Here is a 6,396-nt window from a genome sequence, read left to right as displayed (position 1 = left end):
AAACCAGTAGCAAACAGGATTCATTTCAAAATGAATCCTGGAACAAATAGAAAGACAGACCTGGAATTATATGTTTTCTAGTTCCTGTTAACAGGCGATCTGCAGTGTTTTGTCAAGGTTGACTGAATTACAGTAATCTAAACAAATTTATCTTAAAACAATCACTTCTAAAGCATTGCTTTAGTAAGAAAACATAGCTGAAAAAACCTCATTTTGACAACTGAACTGATGTGCTTTGTGAAATGAGTAGTCAAAGAATATATTATGAGTCTTCACAGAGCGCTCAAAAATGACATTTGAAAGATCTAATATCTAAGATGCCATAACCTCTGTTGTATTATGGTTGAGGAGGAGGAGGAATCTTGAGTTCATTCACGCCTTTATATCAGCAAAACATTCCAATAATGCCTTCACAGAACAGTTTTTTTTATAAATGGGCAGATAGAGTTGAATGCCATCAACAAAGCAGTGGAAAGAGATATTTCATAGAAATAGACCCCAAGTGAAAAACAAAGGGGAAGAAAGAAAAAAAGACTGGACCTTGAATGAATCATTGCAGAACACCCCAAGTAACAAGTGTTGCAGCTAAAGAATATGTGTCTACCTGGGATGGGAAGCTTTTTTTTTTCCCCAATTAAAGACTTAAACCAATGTAGCACAATTTCTTCCAAACCCACACAAGGCTCAAGCCTTCATAAAAGGATGCAATAATCCAAAGTTAAACAAGGCACTTAGACCTCAAAAAGTCAGACAAGCAGGGATTTTCAAAAACAGTTATAACCAGGTCATTAACAACTTTAGGATAGCAGTTTTAGTGCTGTGAAACTTTTTAAAGCCAGATTGAAACTTTTCATGAACACAATTCTCTTGTAAGAACAGTTCCAGCTGGGGCAAAAAAAAAAAAAAAGAATTTTGTAAAAGAACCTGTAAAAGAAAAGGCAACTTCTGTTTGGATCTGGGAGGTGTCTGCATGTTTAACCCTTTGTTGCAGTTGTGTGGTCGTCCTCATGAGGGCGCCAGGTAGCAGCAGTCTTGACTCGCTGCAGGTGTTTGGCGTTAGAATTCAGTAGGTGAGTCTGCTGCACAGATGGACCCGAAGTGGAGAACTTTTTTTTCCGGGTGAGTACCGAGACGAAGGCAGCCGAGCGGAGGGGTTGGAGGTCGGACAAGTAAAGCAGCAGCAGAGGGGCTGGATGGAGCTAACCGTGGAAGTTTGTCCAGAGTCGACGGAGCAGATGAGGAACCAGGATGTCAGGACGAAACTCAGGAAATTCATACATTGAGATCAGCAAAGGTAACCTGCGCGTGGAGATTACGAGGATGAGGAGAACAAAGAAACCGCAGAACTGGGAGACACATTGACAACCCAGAAAGCTCGGATATTTACCACTGCAGGTTAACACTAAGGCATTGAGGTACTGGCATCCAGGTCCTTAAATCCTAAACCTTGTGAGTGGAAATCAACTCCAGGTGTGTTGAAAACACCTGCAGCGTGTTAGGACTGCTGCTACCTGGCACCCTAATGAGGGCGACCATACGAAGTGCAACGAAGAGTTAACAGAACATGTATACACATGCCTCCCAGATCCGAACTTAAAAATAAACCCTAGGTTCCACAGTCAGAAGGATTTAATTGTTTCAGCTTGAAAAGTGGCAGCACCACAGCCTGAATTGAGGGAAGAGGTTATCAATAGCAAAATTAGTAACCTAACAAATTGAAGAAAATCCTATAAAAATTAGGTTTGTCTAAAAAAAAGTCTGAGGCCATAGATATTTCTACTAAATACAGGAACAGAATGAAGCTCTGTTCCACCTTTAAGTGTCCCATATTTTGGGAATGAGTCTAAGCCCTTCTCTCACAGAGACCATCTTACAGGTGTGGACTGGAGTTAGGCCTTTAATTTCAGCCATCTTCATGGACAATCCAAACCAACACACCAAACACACTAAGTATTCACTCACAATCAAAAGTCCAAAAACTTTTCCTAAACCTTAAGACTACAAATAAAAGACTGGAGTGTGAACTGTAGAGGAGCCCATAGTAACATAAAAAGTTCTGATTAGTGACAAAGTCCGTCATTCTCCAGAAACATGTTTTCCCTTGACAACCAACCTCATATGAGAAGTTGTAGGAATAGACTAGCCCAGAGGTTCCCAAACTGTGGGGCGCGCCCCCTCGGAGGTGGGGGGGGATGAAAAGAAAATAAAACAAAACAAAAAAAACATAAGCGCTGTATTCGCTCGGTTTTTACCTTAGAATGGCCAACTCTCTGTTATTCCTATATCAATTTGATACAGTAGAGGCTTCCACACTTCCCATATTTGTATCCTCTGTCACTTTTATCAGCAGTTAAAACTGTTTAATGGGTTGTTAACATGTCGTAACCTGTTTTCCGAGCCGCTTTTAAACGCAACATGACCGCTACGACGCTGCGCTGGGTTTACACCTGTGCGGCAGTGAAGGAGACCTGCTACTGCTGCTGTGCAGAGCTACGCAGGTGTGTGTTAGAATCATAGTAGCAAACCATCAAAACGCAAAGAATTTTTCCGTTTTCCCCCCAAACTAACCGACTGAGTTGAGTAAAGCTGTTGGATGCAGGTGATGTTAGCTAAAAGATAACTAGCTAATATAAATACAGCACCTTAAGCTTAACAAGTGGCCTGTAGGCTACCGATGTTGGTGTCTGTTCAGCTAAGTACATTCATTTTGCCCCCCCCCCAAAAATGTTAGAGATAGGGAGTCTCTAAGAATCCACCCCCCACCCCTTTCGCTCACACACGTCGTTCAACCAGACAGCTATTTGTGGGGGTGGGGGGATAAAATGTTTGGAAACCCAGGAGAAAAAGTTTGGAAACCACTGGACTAGCCAATGGGAAAAAAAATCCCTTTTTAAGGTAATTGAGAAGATCCTAAAGGTGTTTAAAATTTAATGTTTAAAAAGACATTGAAGCATATGAGTAGGTTGCAATATTTTATTAAGCTCAGAGAGAGAAAAACAACACGTTTTACTAAAGAAAAAAATCACAATAGGAAATTAAACATGTCTGCATACCAATACCCCAAATTAATTCAATTGAGAATAGATCATCTCTTTTGGCTGTCACTGGAGAAGGTTGCTTTAAAACACGCTGAGAGGCAACTAATTTAAAACGGCCTCAACGAGCCTTACAGAAACACACAGCAGCAGGCTATGTCAGACCAACCTGTCTGGGAACATGAGGACGGGTGACCATGACAATAAATCGCAAATAAGCACCTAATTAAATTAACGGCACTGTTGTTAAAAAGGGAATAACTCACTTTCTAATTTGGCCGAGTCGGCCCAGTAGGATTGTTTAACGGAATTTGATCAAAGCTGTTCTACCAGGATGAATCCGAGACATAGATGAAGATGAAAGAAATGGTGCAGAAATCTCCATCATCAAGTTATAACTGCAAATATATAATGATGTTTTTTTTGTGAAATAAATTAGTGTTGTTTTTTTTCACACTAAGTCTCCAGTGCAAGTAATTGCAGAGTTCAGTAACATGTTGTCAGCCCTTCACAGAATTAGGAACATGGATGATATTGTAGTAAATGCCAGCTGATTAGCTTATAGGCTTAAAAGGAATATATTAACATTTTATTGGTCCCCGAACATCAGAAAACGAAGCCTATTAAAAGTTTTGGCAATAATGTTTTATGAATGCAAACAATGTCAATTAAAATAGCTGTAAATGTTAATAAATCTTTTGTTCTACAGCCATAAATGTTCAAAAGCTTTGACATAATTGTTGAATGGCTATGATGAGGCACATTTGAAGCAGGGGAATAAACATAAAGCCCATTTTTCAGAATTAAATACACCACGACTGGTTTATAAGCATTCGACATATGAGCTAATAGTAAATATTGTATTAACAATATCCTTCATNTCCGCCCTCCACCCCCAAAGAAAAAATAAAATAAAATCAACTGTGCACATACATCATTCAACCACACATTTAACTATACACATATTTGTTTTCAAACTCCACTGAAGTTTATTTCACACATCAGGTTGCAACAAAACAAACTACAAGCCATCTTTACAGTGAAACATTTTTGTGTAAGTTATTTTTAGTTCTATACTGTAGAAGAGTTTTCTTTACTGTCACTGTTATTTTAAACATATTTCCTTTTTTTATTTGTAACAATATTAAATGTTGCCATCAGCAATACATTAAAATAAAAGCCTCTGTGCAAAATGAGGTTAAAACATGAACAGCTCCCTCATTTTTTTTTTTTTTTTTTTTTTTTTTGTCTCATTCATCGCGCCCCCCCAACCCCTCCATGGGGCACACCCCATACTTTGGGAACCACTGGTTTAATAATACACCATTAGTTATCAGCTATAAAATAAAATGGTTCTGAAAGTTGTTGGAAAGTAATATTATGTTGCTTTTACATTTTTATGTTACATGAGTCAAATCAGTTTAGCTATATTGTGTCTTTTTGTGAACATGTTGGTGTAAAGATAAAAAAATACAAATATATTGCATATCGTTTATGCAGTAGAATATGGGAAAACAAAGGGGGGTTATTTTGAGACTTAAGTATGTAACATAAGCTGAACCTTTGCATTAAAGGAGCTAAAACTGTTTATTACAAAAATAAGTATATTGCCTAAAGAAAATAGCATGGACACTGATTATTTTGAAGAAAGTTCAGATATGGTGCTGTTTGGAAATGTTTAATAAATGGTTGATCAGAACAGATTCCAGGAGGATTAATGAAGCACAGATTTGTTTCTGCCTCATCACTCCTACCTGTTATATACTTTCTACAGGAAAATCACAATCTTTAATATGTTTTATGGAGATGTTGGCATCAGGGCCGCTGGCCCAAGTCTCCATGGGGACAAAGCAGAATTTTATTTTGGGGCGCTCTATATCTGCTGATAATGTGGACTGCTGCAAATCAACAGACGGTTAGATAATTCAAACAACTGCTATAAACTCATTGCATCTCTGAATAGTGTTGTTTATGTTATATCTTAAATGCATATCATCTAGTGGTGGCAAAAGCAACAAAAAAACTAGTATGCTCTGGACTTGAGATGGAATACATGGCATGCACACATATTCATGACATGCTTTGATGAAACTAATTTATCTTTGGTGCAATTCCAGTACTGAAAAATTAACTTTATACCAGGTGAGTCTCTCTCACCTGAGAATGTGAACCTGTACTGTGCTGATTCTGTGCCTTCAAATAATTTAAACAGCTCCTAGATAAGATTCATAACTTAAAACTTATAAGTCTGAAATAGGAACAGGTCTGAATAAAAACAGTGTGTGTGCTACACTCAAGAGAGATTCATTTGATGCATCAAAGAGTGATGTCATCACTGATGATGTAATTGTTACCATAGGAACTGAACATTCTAATGGTGCATTCACACCAAACACGTTTTGAGCGTCAGGCGACTCTGGTTTATATTCAAAATCTATGTGAAGCGTTCAACGCTGCGCTAGACGCTCCAAACACGCCGCATCAGCCCTTGACGTGCCTCCACATAGAGTCTGAATGTAAACCAGACATGCCTGATGCTCAAAATGTGTTTGGTGCGAACGCACCATTATATGTACAGTGTCATATTATGTCCATCATAATAGGACCAAGACCTGGTCCTAATATGATGGATTCATTGCTTTTGATCAGGGGTCATTTGATCATTGCTTTTGATCTTTTTGATCTTTTGATCATTTAGAGGTAAAGTGCGAATTAAGTTTTACTTAATTTGGAATAGACTAGTATTAGTTAGGATTAGGGAAAATCGCAGCTACTAAAATGAAGGGAAATCAATGCAAAGTTCTAATATGGGTCGAAATAGACAAGCCTGTATAGCATTTTGTTTTCTAAATCATTCTATAAATAAACAATGATGATATAACGATAGATTGTATTTCTGCCAATTGCATAGCTGCAGTACATTAGTAGTCTAATGTGTTGAATGTGCTGAGACACATTCAACGCATCAGAAATCAATCAGAACCAAAAGGCAAACTTTTGGTTCTGATTAATAACCAACATTATTAAAACTGTTGGTTGTTTCTGGACAGTTTTAATAATGTTTATTTTGGGGGTTTTAACTCTGAAATTGATCTTGTGTTTTCTCTATTGATTTTGGAGAAAACAAAATCAATGGATTTTGTCTTCAAAATCCATTGCTTTTGGAAATCAGACGGAGACATTTCATTTGCCTGCATCTGTTTTGATTTCCTAAATTTGTGTAAAGCAGGGGTGCTCAAAGTCGGGCCTCGAAGACCGACTTTGAGCACCCCTAGAGTAAAGGATTGAATTTACATAATGCCCAGTGTTGGCAAAACCTGGGTTTGGATAGTGACCTAGGTTAGTACCACCTGGGTGTGGG

General features: G+C 38.1%; 1 protein-coding gene across 4 annotated transcripts in view; it reads left to right on the top strand.

Moving 5' to 3' along the window:
• The window catches only part of nkpd1 (NTPase, KAP family P-loop domain containing 1), a 33,009-nt gene that overhangs the window by 3,707 nt on the left and 22,906 nt on the right, over positions 1-6,396 (top strand). The window contains exon 1 of one of the 4 annotated variants that reach the window (XM_015030878.1): positions 81-1,449. The exons of 2 other annotated variants lie outside the window; for them this stretch is intronic. The gene's annotated coding sequence lies outside the window, so the exon portion shown is untranslated. Of the gene's footprint in view, positions 1-80; positions 1,450-6,396 lie in introns of those variants that run through there. One more of the 4 variants, XM_015030881.1, reaches the window with a different exon arrangement.

This window comes from Poecilia latipinna, unplaced genomic scaffold, assembly GCF_001443285.1.
Source record: "Poecilia latipinna isolate Pla-1442-1.1 unplaced genomic scaffold, P_latipinna-1.0 Scaffold195, whole genome shotgun sequence".
NCBI classification, from domain to species: domain Eukaryota; kingdom Metazoa; phylum Chordata; class Actinopteri; order Cyprinodontiformes; family Poeciliidae; genus Poecilia; species Poecilia latipinna.
This window is presented reverse-complemented; position numbering and strand designations above follow the sequence as displayed.